Source organism: Lontra canadensis, unplaced genomic scaffold, assembly GCF_010015895.1.
Source record: "Lontra canadensis isolate GAN:19392208 unplaced genomic scaffold, GSC_riverotter_1.0 scaffold272, whole genome shotgun sequence".
Lineage (NCBI taxonomy): Eukaryota > Metazoa > Chordata > Mammalia > Carnivora > Mustelidae > Lontra > Lontra canadensis.
In genome coordinates, this window is record NW_022631266.1 from 130,577 (window position 1) to 146,894 (window position 16,318).

A 16,318-nucleotide genomic window follows, 5' to 3' on the forward strand; every position below is an offset into this window, starting at 1 on the left:
GCAACATTTTGCACAGTGAAGGAAAACATTAACAAAATGAAAAGGCAACCTCCTGAATAGGAGAAGATATTTACAAATGATATATCCAATAAGGAGTTAATATCCTAATATATAAAGAAATTATACAACTCAACGTAGAAAACCCCCAAATAACGCAAATAAAAATTGGGCAGAGATTCCGAATAGGTAATTTTCCCAAAGAAGTTGTACAGATGGCTAACAGACACATGAAATTGTGCTCAACATCATTAATCATCAGGAAAATACAAATCAATACCACAATGAGGTATCACCTTACAACTGTCAGAATAGCTAGAATCAACAAGGCAAGAAATTCTGCTGGTAAGAATGTGCAGGAAAAGAGAATCCTCTCATGCCCTTTGATAGGAATCTAAATTGTGGCAGCCACTGTGGAAAAAAGCATGGGATTTCCTCAAAGAATTAAAAATAAAAATACCATAAGATTCAGTCATCTAACTACTGCATGTTTATCCAAAGAAAACAAAAACACTAAATCAGAAAGATACATGCACCTCTCACTTATTGCAGCATTATTCATTGTAGCTAAGATATGGAAGCAACCCAGTGTCCACTGATAGATGAATGGAAGATAAAAGATGTGATATATATACAATGGAATACTACTCAGCCAAAAAAAAAAAAAGGAAAAAATGAGGGCTTGCCATCTGCAACAACATAGATGGATCTAGAGGGTATTAACTAAGTGAAAGAAGTCAGAGAAAGACAAATACCATTTATATATGCTATCTAAAGAACAAAACAAGTGATTAAACAGAAAAAAACAGACTTCTAACTATAGGGAACAAACTAGTGGTTGCCAGCCAGGGTAGGGAGATGGATGGAAGGATCGGTGAAATAAAGGGGATTAAGAGGCACAAATTTTCAGTTATAAAATAAATAATTCATGGAGATGAAAACTACAGCATAAGGAGTATAGTAAATATTATTGTGATAATATATAGTATACTACTTACTGTGATGAACACAGAGTAATGTGTAGAATTGTTGGATATGTAGTATACCTGAAACTAATATAACATGTATGTTAGTTATGTTTCAATAAAAAATAAGTAAACCAATTCTTTGTGATGTAGAATTTAAAACATCAGCATATAATTAAGCAGAAAGTTATGAAATCCTCATGTTTTAGAAAGCTCAATATTTTTAAGGTATCAATATTTAACAAATGTATTGATAGATTCAACAAAATTCCAATTAAGATATCATCAAGGTTCTTTTTTTCTCTTTTTTTGAATAAATTTTGTAGTTAGGAGAGTTTTAGATCTATGAAAAAAATGTGAAGGTAGAGTTCCTATATGTCCTCAACACAATTTCTCCTATTATCATGTTAATATTTTAGATTCATTATAATCAGTGAACTGACACAATTTATTGATATGTTGTTGGATTGATACATTATTATTAACTATAAAGAACCTAATTTATTCAGATTTTCTTGATTTTTACCTACTGTTTCTGTTTTGTTCCTGGATCTCTTCCAGAATACTACAGTACGTTAATAGTCTCTTTAAGAGGCTTCTTTGGATGGGGCACTCTCTCAGAATTTTGACCATCTTAAGAATTTGAAGAACTCTGATCAAGTAGTTTGTATAATAGACCTTCATGGGGATTTATATGATGTTATGCTCAGATTAAATTAGGGTTATGTGTTTTGGAAAAGAAGCCCATAGGGTTAAATTTGCCATTTTCATCACATCCATATCATGAGTTTTTACTATCAGAATAATTTATGATTTTTCATGTGAACTTTGATCACCTGATTGAGGCACCAATTGTGAGGGTTCTCCACAAATTTGCTGTCCTCCCCTCCTGCACTTTCCACATTGTACTCTGTGGAAGGAAGTCACTATGAACAGCTGACATTGAAGAAGTGGGAATTATGCTCTGCCTAGAAGATGGGGTATCTGTATAAATTATTTGGAATTCCTTTACATGGGAAATTCGTGTTCTTCCCCATTTTTTAATTTACTGATAAATCTCCATTTATTTATATCCAGTATGGACTCATGGATCCTTATTTTATACTTCTGAGTTATATCCAATACAATTTATTTTGTTGCTAATTTTTTCTAGCTTTGGCCATTGGGAGGCCTTTTAATTAGCTACTCTTCCATTTGATATCCAACCACCATAGTATTTTTTTTAAGATTTTTATTTATTTGACAGATGAAGATCACAAGTAGGCAGAGAAGCAGGCAGAGAGAGAGGAAGGGGAGCAGGCTCCCCGCTGAGCAGAGAGCCCAACGTGGGGCTCGATCCCAGGACCCTGAGACCATGACCTGAGCCGAAGGCAGAGGTTTTAACCCACTGAGCCACCCAGGCGCCCCCATAGTATGTTTTTTAAAAATCGCTTCCTTGTTTTCTGGTACTATAAGATGTTTCAGGGTCATCTTATATATCTCTTACCAGAGCCCTCTAATAAGATACTTGTGCAATAATACTTGGTTACTCTTATTGGACCAGGATGGTATTAGAAACCAAGATCTGGGCTCTAGGTGTGTTCATTGCTACCATGGTATCATTTCTTCTAGACCCTCTAAGAGGACAGAGCCAGGAAATATATAGGATCCTAATAACTTGTATCAACTACCTAAGTATTACTATATGCAACCTTCTTCCTCTTCTTCTCTGTAAACTCCCACTCCAAAAGTGATAATCCTGGCTCCACTGATCACCACCCATTTACTTACTGTTGAAGTTCTGTAGTAGGTCTATGATCCATTTTGAGTTAAATTTGTGAAAGGTCTGTGATTAGATTTATTTTTTTATATGAATGTCCAATTCTACATTTGTGGAAAATATTTTCTCTGTTGAATTGCCTTTGCTCTTTGTCAAAGATCAACTGTATGTGTGTTGTCCTACCTGTGGAATTTCTATTCTATTTCATTGATCTTTATGTATATTCTATTATCAATACCCTGCTGTCTTCATTAATTTATCTTTATAGTGAGCATATTGTATTTTACCTTTAATTATTTCTTCTTCCATGTTCATCCTTTCTTTGTGTATGTAGAGTAGGTTTTCTGATAGGTATAATTTTCTTCTACCTGAAGAACTTTTGAAGAATTCCTTGAAGTTCAGGCCTGCTGATAATGAATTCTTTCATTTTGTTTGTCTGACAAAGTCTTTATTTTTCCTTGACCTTTGAAGTATAACTTAACTGTCTGTGGGTTAGTGGTTTTTCTCTTTAAACACTTGAAATATTTCATTTTATTCTCCTCTTGCATGCATATTTTCTGATTAAAAGTGTGCTGTAATTTCACTCTTGTTTTTCTCTAGATAAGCTATATTTTTCCCATCTTTTATTTAAGTATTTTTTCTCTTTTTTCTACATTTTTCTCTAGATAAACTGTATTTTTCCCATGTTTTATTTGAAGATTTTCTTTGTGTTTTCTGAATTTGAATATTATATGGGTAGTTGAATTTTTGAGCATGTAGCTTATCTAATTTTCCTGTGTCCATGTTTTAGTTTCTGTCATTAATTTTGGAAAGTTCTGCAACCACTATTTCTTCAAATATTTCTTTTTCTCATTTCTTTCTTCTTTTTCTGGTGTTCCAATGATGCCTATGTTAAAGTTTGGGTTTGTCCCAAATTCTTGGATGCTGTTTTGTTAATTTTTTTTCTCTTGCATTTAGTTTGGTAGGTTTTTATGAGCTGTCTTCAGGAATCACTGGTTCTTTCCTCAGTCTTGTTCAGTCTACTAACATGCCTATCAAAGGCTTTCTTCATTTTAATTATAAGTGTTTTTTTTTTTTTAGCTAGTATTTCCTTTGACTCTTTCTTATAGGCTTCATTTCTACACTTAATTTTGTCATCTGTCACTGCATGCTTTCTATTTTTTCTTTTAGAGCCCTTACCATATTAATCATAGTTGTTTCCAACTCCTTGCTAGATATCTTTAACATGTGTGTTATATTTGTTCTAATTCTGTAGCTTGCTTTATCGTCAGAGGGTAGATAGGGTATTTTTGTTTGTTTTATTTTTTTTCCTTTGCTATGCATTGCAATTTTTTATTGTTGAAATATAAACTGATGTAAACAGGCCATTAGTATGAAGATTTAGGATAATCTTGCTAAGATAATTTTGCTGGGATGTGTTTAATATTTGCTGCAGCTGAAGCTGTAGGTTGAAGATGTTTTCATATCCTTTAGTGTCTTTGTTTTTTGTCTCCCTTTCTGTAAGTATTCTTTCCAAGAAAGAGAAGAGCTCTACAGCTGTAATCCACTGTTACATTGTATACTGTGTGGTAATAGTTGTGGGAAAAGGATAGTGTTTGGGAATCTTATGATTGCCTTCAACATTTTAAGCTTGTGTCTCTATGATGTGATTTTCACAACCGTTTCTCTAGAGTATAATTGTCCCAAACATCTGCCTTTGAGTTGAGACCTAAGGTTTAGAGAGGATTGGATTGTGAGTAGTGTGCTTTGCCCAGTTAGGATAATGATATATTAAAGTTCACTGAAAAATAGGCTTTTGTATTGGAGAACAATTTTGGTGTGTCTAGAAATGGTTATTTTTCCTTCAGCAGGAAGGGGTTTCTCTGTTTTTCACAAAAATGTCTGCAGGTAACCTCCATGAAAGTGTGAGGTCATTCTGAATTCTCTAATGCTAGTCCACACTTATTCTCAACAATTTGTCAATACCATTTAAGTATTCCTTCCATTTTATGGCTCCAGCAGTTGTATTCCAGGTAAGCAAATCTCACCGACTCTGAATTTGTTCCACTTTTCAGTTTGCAAGGTAGCAGTTTACCCTATGACCTCAGTTCTCTGAAAGGTCAAAGACATGTTATCAATTTTCAGTTTGTTTAGCATTTTATTTTCTAAGAATGGGAATTCAAGTTCTTTGAATCAAACTTACAGTGAAAGTTTTTGTGGTAGTTGTTGTTGATATTACAAGCCTAATCTAAAATTTCTATGGGAAGCTAAAAAACCTAAAATAGTCAAATTATCTTTTTATTTTGTTATGGATTTTTAAATAATAAAATTACTAAGCCATTATTTGTTATAAAGCAGATTAATTAAGAGAATATGGTATTCGCAAAATAAAAGATATATAGATCCAGGGACAGAATAGAGAGTCCAAAAATAGACTCAAATGTATATGCTCAATTAACTTTTAAAATAGATGTCCAAAAGATTAAATGACAACACAATATTTTGCAACAAATAGTGCTGGAAAAGTTGGACATCCATAAGCAAAATCTGCACCACAGCATATACCTTTTATTATACAAAAAATATAACTCAAAATGCAACTTCTATTTAAATATGAAAACTGCAGCTTTGTAATTTCCACCAAGTGGTGAATCCATGTATCCACATAAACAAGGAATAAACAAATGATATATGAAAATACATGGATGAATCATAAAAGCATTTTACAAGGTTATAAAGAGACACTCAAAAGCTACATACTATAGGATTCCTTTTCTATGACAATACAAAATAAACAAAACCAAAGGACAATGGACCAGTGGATTCCTTAAGAGCTGTGAGTAAGGAGTAGGGGTTAACTATAGAAATGCATGAGGAAATATTTTGAAGTGATTGAGATAATATTAATTTTGACTGTGCTTGTAGATATACAATTGCATACATTTGTCAAATTTTATAAAAGCATGCAGCTGAAATTTACTTTTTGTAATTTTTAATTCTCTAAGCCTGACCAAAACCCAGAACAGAAACAAAAATACAGAGTTAACTTTGGTGATGTGAAAAGAAAAGCAGTGTCAGTATGGTGACATGTCTTTTGAGATCTATATTTTTGGGGACAGAAAAGCTGGGAGTTTCTATGTTAAAATACAGTGTTTGATATGTTAGCCTGGGAAGTGGAAGTATGCAATTTTTTTTTTTTTAGTTATTTTAAACTGCAATCATTAACTTTATATGCACTTCTGTAGATGGGGCACATTTAACAATAAAAACAAAGCAAATAGTAATGCAAGAATTTAATTTTAAAAGTCAGTATTTCCATCATACCCAAGTTATTTAATTTTGGATCTCTTTATGCTTACGATAAAATGTCAAATGTGAAATTAAACTTTGCGATGGGTTATATAGTTTATTTTCAAATTATCTTTAGATCCACTTAATTAAAAATTATATAATTACTATTTTTCACGTGTAAGTATGAGCCTCTCTTCTGTGTATTGAAAGCAGACTTCGAGATTCAGCTCTTCCACTTAAGAGCATGACACCTGTTGGAATTTAATTTTCCTGGAGGTCCTGTTCCTTCAAAGCTTTTGCAATACTATATGGTTACAGAAACATACCATAAGGACGTGATTGGGAGACAGGGGGCATAGAAAAGGCAAGGCTGATTTTACTTACCTGAAACACAGAAATGATGATAAGGTCGCTGTGAGGATTAAATGAGACAATACATTTGCAGTGATCAAACAATTGTAAATGTATTCTGCACTGTTAACATTCAATACATGGAACTTACTGTGACTGATATCAATGTAGAGTTTGGATTAGTACTTCTTGCTTTGGCCTAAGGTTTTCTTGGTTACTGCTATCAAATGAGAACAAAATTTTAAAATGCTATTGTATTTGTAATACTGTCCCTTATATAGTTATGGAATTGACTACATAATGTTGTTCCCAGGCTTATGATGTGCTCAGATCATGTTATTTATATGTGGACTATACCCTCCAGGATGCTCACTGATTTTGTTGAGTGTATAGAAAGACTCTTTTTCATTAGGTAACAGATTAAGTCTTTGCTCAATATTTCTAGAAATTGGGAAGGAACAACATAAGGAATGGAGAAAGTCCTGGAAAAGGGCCCTTGTTCCCTGACAGCTCCTTTTCCCTACTTCTCATTTTTCCATTAATTTTGAGATGCAATGCCATTTTAGACGATGTCATCCATATTACTTAAAAGTATTCTTTTCTAGGGCAGTTCAAATGATAACTGTAAGGATATTCTCAAGGGTGCAGAGAGACTGTATGGGACTCAGTCTCCAGAGAATAATAAATTCAACCCTGGTTATGGCTAAGAAGTAGTATTAGAAGAGATAGTTTTATGTGTTTTAGTTCTTTCCACAACATTCCTCATCTGATGTCATATTGTCTTCAAAATGTTTACACGTAGTTTGTTCCTTGTTACTACTTTATCCCAGAAGTAAATATGACAGTAACTGGCATTTTTTCACTCCTTATCTGCACCACTATCTGCTCTTATTGCATTCCCTGTCTTCACTGAAAAGCTCACAATGAATTGTGTCTCTTCAAACAGAGTCCTGGATATCATCACTTCCTCTATTTATCCCCACAGTCTTGCATTTGTACCCCACCATCACCTCAAGAAAGTTTTGTTTCCTGAAAATCCCTCTTATTTATTTTTATTTTTTTTAGTTTTACATCCTCAGAACTGATGTTTTAGTTCTGGATCTTACAATTCTATGTTTGAACCATTACAAAACCCTGACCTTCCTTCAAGTTGTCCTATGCATTGTAACCAGAGTTCATTTTTATCTGCTATACCCCTTCAATGGGTACTAGCTGCTATAGGAACAAATCCAAGTTGGTGCCTGGAAACAGTTTTTGGAATGATTTCTAATATTGAGAGTGATAATTTTATTTTATTTTTTTTTTGGTGAGTCAATACTTTATAATTTATTTATTTAAATTTGGAGATAGCTACATGATTATCTTTATTTTAATAATATTTAATTTTTTAAATAAACATATAATGTATTATTAGCCCCAGGGATACAGGTCTGTGAATCGCCAGGTTTACACACTTCATAGCACTTACCATAGCACATACCCTCCCCAATGTCCATAACCCCACCACCCTCTCCCTACTGCCCTCCCCCAGGCCCTCCTCAGTTTGTTTTGTGAGATTGAGTCTCTTATGGTTTGTCTCCCTCCCAATCCCATCTTGTTTCATTTATTCTTTTCCTACTCCCCAAATCCCCATGTTGCATCTCCACTTCCTCATATCAGGGAGATCATATGATAGTTGTCTTTCTCCAATTGGCTTATTTCACTAAGCATAATACCCTCTAGTTCCATACACGTCATTGCAAAAGGCAAGATTTCATTTCTTTTGATGGCTGCATAGTATTCCATTGTGTGTGTGTGTGTGTGTGTGTGTGTGTGTGTGTGTGTGTGTATATTACAACTTCTTTATCCATTCATCTGTTGATGGACATCTCGGTTCTTTCCATAGTTTGGCTATCGTGGATATTGCTGCTGTAAACATTCAGGTGCATGTGCCCCTTTGGATCCTATGTTTGTATCTTTAGGGTAAATATCCGGTAGTACAATTGCTGGGTCATACCATAGCTCTATTTTCACCTTTTTGAGGAACCTCCATGCTGTTTTCCAGAGTGGTTGCACCAGCTTGCATTCCCACAAACAGTGTAGGAGGGTTCCCCTGAGAATGATAATTTTTAACATTAAATTTACACATGGGATAAGAAGATTATTTATGTGTTTATTACAGCAAAATCAATTTTGACTCACAGTATATAGATGAATGATTCCTTACCTTATTAAGAAAGTAAAGGTTCATTGTATTGAAACCTTCAGGTCATCTCAAAAGTACACACAAGGGGGCACCTGGGTGGTTCAGTTGGTGGGGCATCTGGCTCTTGATTTTGGCTTGTGTCATGGTCTTTGGATCGTGGGATTGAACCCCCTGTCAGGTTTTGTGCTGGGCATAGAGACTGCTTGGGAATCTCTCTCTCCTTCTCCCTCTGCCCCAACCTGCTCAACCTCTCTCTTTCTCATAAATACATAAATAAATAAATAAATATGATATCACTGCTCTTACAAATTTATATATGCTGGAAAATGAAAATATAACAGGGAAAATAGCAGCAAGGACCATATCCTAGGAAACCGGAAAGAAAGAGATGATACTGAGAATGGCCTGTTTTTGCTATTGCCAGAGCCAACTGCCTTCCAAGCCTTCATTCACCCACTCATTCATTCATTTCTTCAGTAAAAACATTGTCCATTTGATTTGTGGATTCTAGTACCTGGTTAGTGATGTGAAGTTTTCCTCATTCAAATTGCATATTACTCTCAGCTCCGAGTATTCACTCTTCCTTAAAAACTCAGCAAATCATCAGATCACTTAGTATGAAATCAATGAATTTAAGATAATATCTTTAATGCTTTTAATCATCTCCTTAGTGTAAATAAAAGGAGAAAACCTTAAGCAATTGAATATGCTGTAAAATCTATTCACATAGTTTTTAACTAATATATAGTTTCTAATAACTGATTCTTTTCATGTGGAATTTGCCAGATAGCATGTTTGGCCACATAAATGGGAGAAAAGACCATGCTTTGTCCAATGTTCTCTGCATGTTATTTCAAATGGTAAATAATTTCATTTGAGTATTCAACCCCAATCCTCTTTACAGCAAAACTTGTTATTCTTTCTGTGCTCTTCGATTCTTCCTTTTCTGTCTTTTCACCCATTTCTGCCTCTCTCCTCACAAACTAAACTATATTAAGGATTTCAGTTTAAGCAGGGATTTAAGACAGAATTCCTGAAAGCTTGCATTGAAAGGTTTCCATTAGTACTGCATGAATTAGAGATAAAAAATAACTGAATATTTATGAGAGCAAATGGATAGTATAAAAAGTACTTATAGAGAACTAGAAAATACCACATCTCCTATGTTATAATGTAGCCTCTAGAGAAGAGAAATACGTAGTTTGCCTTTTACAGAAAATATAATTAAGTGGAATGTCTTAGAAAATATTATTGTATTTATTCTGTTCATACTTAGAAGAATCTGAGTGCAGGTAGCCTGGTTAAGATAAGGCAGAAATTCCATGGAATGTATAAAATAACTGTGTCATCCAGTTCTATTTTAATTAGGTTGTCTTTTCATTTGGATCACTTTTCCTTCTGAACATTTTTTTTTCATTTATCATTTTTATTTTTTTATAAACATATATATTTTTCCCCAGGGGCACAGGTCTGTGAATCGCCAGGTTTACACACTTCACAGCACTCACCATAGCACATACGCTCCCCAATGTCCATTACCCTACCCCTCTCTCCCAACCCCCTCCCCCAAGCAACCCTTAGTTTGTTTTGTGAGATTAAAAGTCACTTATGGTTTGTCTCCCTCCCAATCCCATCTTGTTTCATTTATTCTCCGCCAACCCCCTTTACCCCCCATGTTGCATCTACACTCCTTCATATCAGGAAGATCATATGATAGTTGTCTTTCTCCAATTGACTTATTTCGCTAAGCATGATACCCTCTAGTTTCATCCACGTCGTCGCAAATGGCAAGATGTCATTTCTTTTGATGGCTGCATAGTATTCCATTATGTATATATACTACTTCTTCTTTATCCATTCTTCTGTTGATGGACATCTAGGTTCTTTCCATAGTTTGGCTATTGTAGACATTGTTGCTATAAATATTCGGGTGCATGTGCCCCTTCGGATCACTACGTTTGTATCTTTAGGGTAAATACCCAGCAGTGCAATTGCTGGGTCATAGGGTAGTTCTATTTTCAACATTGTGAGGAACCTCCATGCTGTTTTCCAGAGTGGTTACAACAGCTTGCATTCCCACCCACAGTGTAGGAGGGTTCCCCTTTCTCGGCATCCTCGCCAGCATCTGTCATTTCCTGACTTATTAATTTTAGCCATTCTGACTGGTGTGAGGTGGTATCTCATTGTGGTTTTGATTTGTATTTCCCTGATGCTGAGTGATATGGAGCACTTTTTCATGTGTCTGTTGGCCATCTGGATGTCTTCTTTGCAGAAATGTCTGTTCATGTCTTCTGCCCATTTCTTAATGGATTATTTGTTCTTTGGGTGTTGCATTTGCTAAGTTCTTTATAGAGTTTGGACACTAGCACTTTATTGATATGTCGTTTGCAAATATCTTCTCCCATTCTGTCAGTTGCCTTTTGGTTTTGTTAACTGTTTCCTTTTGTGTGCAAAAGCTTTTGATCTTGATGAAATCCCAATAGTTCATTTTTGCCCTTGCTTCCCTTGCCTTTGGCGATGTTCCAAGGAAGATGGTGCTGTGGCTGAGGTCGAAGAGGTTGCTGCCTGTGTTCTCCTCAAGGATTCTGATGGATTCCTTTCTCACATTGAGGTCCTTCATCCATTTTGAGTCTATTTTCGTGTGTGGTGTAAGGAAATGGTCCAATTTCATTTTTCTGCATGTGGCTGTCCAATTTTTCCAACACCATTTATTGAAGAGGCTGTCTTTTTTCCATTGGACATTCTTTCCTGCTTTGTCAAAGATTAGTTGACCATAGAGTTGATGGTCTATTTCTGGGCTCTCTATTCTGTTCCATTGATCTATGTGTCTGTTTTTGTGCCAGTACCATGCTGTCTTGATGATGACAGCTTTGTAATAGAGATTGAAGTCTGGAATTGTGATGCCACCAACTTTGGCTTTCTTTTTCAATATTCCTTTGGCTATTAGAGGTCTTTTCTGGTTCCATTTAAATTTTAGGATTATTTGTTCCATTTCTTTGAAAAAAATGGATGTTACTTTGATAGAGATTGCATTAAACATGTATTTGCTTTAGGTACCATAGACATTTTCACAATATTTGTTCTTCCAATCCAGGAGCATGGAACATTTTTCCATTTCTTTGTGTCTTCCTCAATTTCTTTCATGAATACTTTATAGTTTTCTGTGTATAGATTCTTAGTCTCTTTGGTTAGGTTTATTCCTAGGTATCTTATAGTTTTGGGTGCAATTGTGAATGGGATGGACTCCTTAATTTCTCTTTCTTCTGTCTTGTTGTTGGTGTAGAGAAATGCAACTGATTTCTGTGCTTTGATTTTATATCCTGACACTTTACTGAATTCCTGTACAAGTTCTAGCAGTTTTGGAGTGGAGTCTTTTGGGTTTTCCACACATAGTATCATATCATCCGTGAAGAATGATAGTTTGACTTATTCTTTGCCAATTTGGATGCCTTTAATTTCCTTTTGTTGTCTGATTGCTGAGGCTAGGACTTCTAGTACTATGTTGAATAGCAGTGGTGAAAATGGACATCCCTGCCGTGTTCCTGACCTTAGCAGAAAAGTTTTCAGTTTTTCTCCATTGAGAATGATATTTGTTGTGGGTTTTTCATAGATGGCTTTGATAATATTGAGGTATGTGCCCTCTATCCCTACACTTTGAAGAGTTTTGATCAGGAAGGGATGTTGTACTTTGTCAAATGCTTTTTCAGCATCTATTGAGAGTATCATCTGGTTCTTGTTCTTTCTTTTATTAATGTGTTGTATCACATTGAATGATTTGCAGATGTTGAACCAACCTTGCAGCCCTGGAATAAATCCCACTTGGTCGTGGTGAATAATCCTTTTAATGTACTCTTGAATCCTATTGGCTAGTATTTTGGTGAGAATTTTCGCATCTGTGTTCATCAAGTATATTAGTCTGTAATTCTCTTTTTTGCTGGGATCCTTCTCTGGTTTTGGGATTAAGGTTATGTTGGCCTCATAAAATGAGTTTGGAAGTTTTCCTTCCATTTCTATTTTTTGGAACAGTTTCAGGAGAATAGGAATTAGTTCTTCTTTAAATGTTTGGTAGAATTCCCCCGGGAAGCCGTCTGGCCCTGGGATTTTGTTTGTTTGGAGATTTTTGATGACTGTTTCAATCTCCTTACTGGTTATGGGTCTGTTCAGGCTTTCTATTTCTTCCTAGTTCAGTTGTGGTAGTTTATATGTCTCTAGGAATGCATCCATTTCTTCCAGATTGTCAAATTTGTTGGCGTAGAGTTGCTCATAATATGTTCTTATAATTGTCTGTATTTCTTTGGTGTTGGTTGTGATCTCTCCTCTTTCATTCATGATTTTATTTATTTGGGTCCTTTCTCTTTTCTTTTTTTTAAGTCTGGCCAGGGGTTTATCAATCTTATTAATTCTTTCAAGGAACCAGCTCCTGGTTTCGTTGATTTGCTCTATTTTTTTTTTTTTTTTGGTTTCTATTTCATTGATTTCTGCTCTGATCTTTATGATTTCTCTTCTCCTGCTGGGTTTAGGGTTTCATTTTTGTTGTTTCTCCAGCACATTTAGGTGTAGGGTTAGGTTGTGTACTTGAGACCTTTCTTGTTTCTTGAGAAAGGCTTGTAGTGTTATATATTTTCCTCTCAGGATTCTCTTTGCTGTGTCCCACAGATTTTGAACCATTGTGTTTTCGTTATCATTTGTTTCCATGAATTTTTCAATTCTTCCTTAATTTCCTGGTTGACTCATTCATTCTTTAAAAGGATATGGTTTAGTCTCCCTGTATTTGGGTTCTTTCCAAATTTCCTCTTGTGATTGAGTTCTAGCTTCAAAGCATTGTGGTCTGAAAATATGCAGGGAATGATCCCAATCTTTTGATACCAGTTGAGACCTGATTTGTGACCCACAATGTGATCTATTCTGGAGAATGTTCCATGTGCACTAGAGAAGAATGTGTATTCTGTTGCTTTGGGATGAAATGTTCTGAATATATCTGTGATGTCCATCTGGTCCAGTGTGTCATTTACGGCCTTTATTTCCTTGTTGATCTTTTGCTTGGATGATCTGTCCATTTCAGTGAGGGGAGTGTTAAAGTGCACTACTATTATTGTATTATTGTTGACGTGTTTCTTTGATTTTGTTATTAATTGGTTTATATAGTTGGCTGCTCCCATGTTAGGGGCATAGATATTTACAATTGTTAGATCTTCTTTTTGGACAGATCCTTTGAGTATGATATAGTGTCGTTCCTCATCTCTTATTATAGTCTTTGGCTTAAAGTCTAATTGATCTGATATAAGGATTGCCACCCCAGCCTTCTTCTAATGTCCATTAGCATGGTAAATTGTTTTCCACCTTCTCACTTTAAATCTGGAGGTGTCTTCGGTTCTAAAATGAGTTTCTTGTGGGCAGCATATTGTGGGTTTTGTTTTTTTATCCATTCTGATACCCTGTGTCTTTTGATTGGGGCATTTAGCCCATTAACATTCAGGGTAACTATTGAGAGATATGAATTTAGTGCCATTTTATTGCCTGTAAGGTGACTGTTACTATATTTTGTCTCTGTTCCTTTCTGATCTACTACTTTTAGTCTCTCTCTTTGCTTAGAGGACCCCTTTCAATATTTCCTGTAGAGCTGGTTTGGTGTTTGCAAATTCTTTCAGTTTTTGTTTGTCCTGGAAGCTTTTTATCTCTCCTTCTATTTTCAATGATAGCCTAGCTGGATATAGTATTCTTGGCTGCATGTTTTTCTTGTTTAGTGCTCTGAATATATCATGCCAGTTTTTTCTGGCCTGCCAGGTCTCTGTGGATAAGTCTGCTGCCAATCTAATATTTTTTGCCATTGTATGTTACAGACTTCTTTTCCCGGGCTGCTTTCAGGATTTTCTCTTTGTCTCTAAGACTTGTAAGTTTTACTATTAGGTGACGGGGTGTGGACCTATTCTTATTGATTTTGAGGGGGGTTCTCTGAACCTCCTGGAATTTGATGCTTGTTCCCTTTGCCATATTGGGGAAATTCTCTCCAGTAATTCTCTCCAATATACCTTCTGCTCCCCTCTCTCTTTCTTCTTCTTCCAGAATCCCAATTATTCTAATGTTGTTTCATCTTATGTTGTCACTTATCTCTCGAATTCTCCCCTTGTGATCCATTAGCTGTTTGTCCCTCTTTTGCTCAGCTTCTTTATTCTCTGTCATTTGGTCTTCTATATCGCTAATTCTTTCTTCTGCCTCATGTATCCTAGCAGTGAGAGCCTCCATTTTTGATGGCACCTCATTAATAGCTTTTTTGATTTCAACTTGGTTAGATTTTAGTTCTTTTATTTCCTCAGAAAGGGCTTTTATATCTCCCGAGAAGGTTTCTGTAATATCTTCTATGCCTTTTTCGAGCCCGGCTAGAACCTTGAAAATCGTCATTCTGAACTCTAGATCTGACATATTACCAATGTCAGTATTGATTAGGTCCCTAGCCTTCGGTATTGCCTCTTGTTCTTTTATGTGTGGTGATTTTTTCCTCCTTGTCATTTGTCCAGATAAGAGTATATGAAGGAGCAAGTAAAATACTAAAAGGGTGGCAAAGACCCCAAGAAAATATGCTTTAAGCAAATCAGAAGAGATCCCAAATCGTAGGGGGGAGAAAGGGGATAAAAAGAGGTTCAGAAAAAAAAAAAAAAAGAAACAATTAGAAAAAGAAAATGAATAAAGAATAAATATAAAAAAGAAATATATATATATATATATTAGATAAACTAGTTTAAAAAAACGTTAAAAAAGAAAGGGTAGAAGTTAAAATAAAATTTAGCAGAATAAGAAAAAAAATTGAAAAAAATATTAAATTAACTGCAAGACTAAAGAATCATGGGGAGAAAGCCATGAGTTCAGTGCTTTGCTTTCTCCTCCTCTGGAAATTTGCTGCTCTCCTTGGTATTGAACCTGTACTCCTTGGTAGGTGAACTTGGGCCTGGCTGGTTTTCTTGTTGATCTTCTGTGGGAGGGGCTTGTTGTAGTGATTCTCAAGTGTCTTTGCTGCAGACGGAATTGCACTGCCCTTACCAGGGGCCAGGTGAGTAATCAGCTTGGGTTCGCTTTCAGGAGCTTTTGTTCCCTGAGCGCTTTGTGTAGAAATCCAAAGGACAGGAATGAAAATGGCGGCCTCCTAGTCTCCGGCCTGGAGGAGCCGAGAGCTTGGGGTCCCACTCCTCAGTGTGCCCTCAGAGAATAGCGCCCAATTACTCCCTTCTCCCTGGCCTCTGGCCATGCTCCGAGCTGACCGAGCCTGCGACCTGTTCAAGGTAACCCTGAGCTGAGAGCTCAGGCCTAGGCTCTTTCTCTGTAGCTGACTTCCCGTTTCTCATACCTGCAAGCTCTGCGACATTCAGACACCCCCGATCCTTCTGTGACCCTGCGGGACCTGAGGCCATGCTGACCCCATGTGGGCTTCACCCTGGGTTAGCCTCTGGAGTGATGTCCCTCAGTGGAACAGACTTTTAAAAGTCCTGATTTTGTGCTCCATTGCTCCGCCACTTGCTGGGAGCCAGCCCCTCCCCCTGAGGTCTATCTTCCCGTCGCTTTGGATTCACTTCTCCACCTGCCCTACCTTTCAGAGAGTGGTTGATTTTCTGTTTCTAGAATTGCTGTTCTTCTTCTCTTCGATCTCCCGTTGGATTTGTAGGTGTTTGCAATCTTTAGAGAAGCTATCTAGCTGATCTCCTGCTACCTGATGTAGTCTCAGCCTGCTACTTCTCTGCCATCTTGACTCTTCCCCCCTTCTGAACATTTTTATACATAAAACAAAATGAAGGCTTTTCT

The 16,318-nt window shown here is 36.1% G+C and overlaps 1 pseudogene; it reads right to left on the reverse strand.

The window, feature by feature from the left end:
• Nucleotides 1-1,759: 1,759 nt before the first annotated feature.
• Nucleotides 1,760-16,318, reverse strand: part of LOC116862596 — a 40,439-nt pseudogene continuing 25,880 nt past the window's right edge.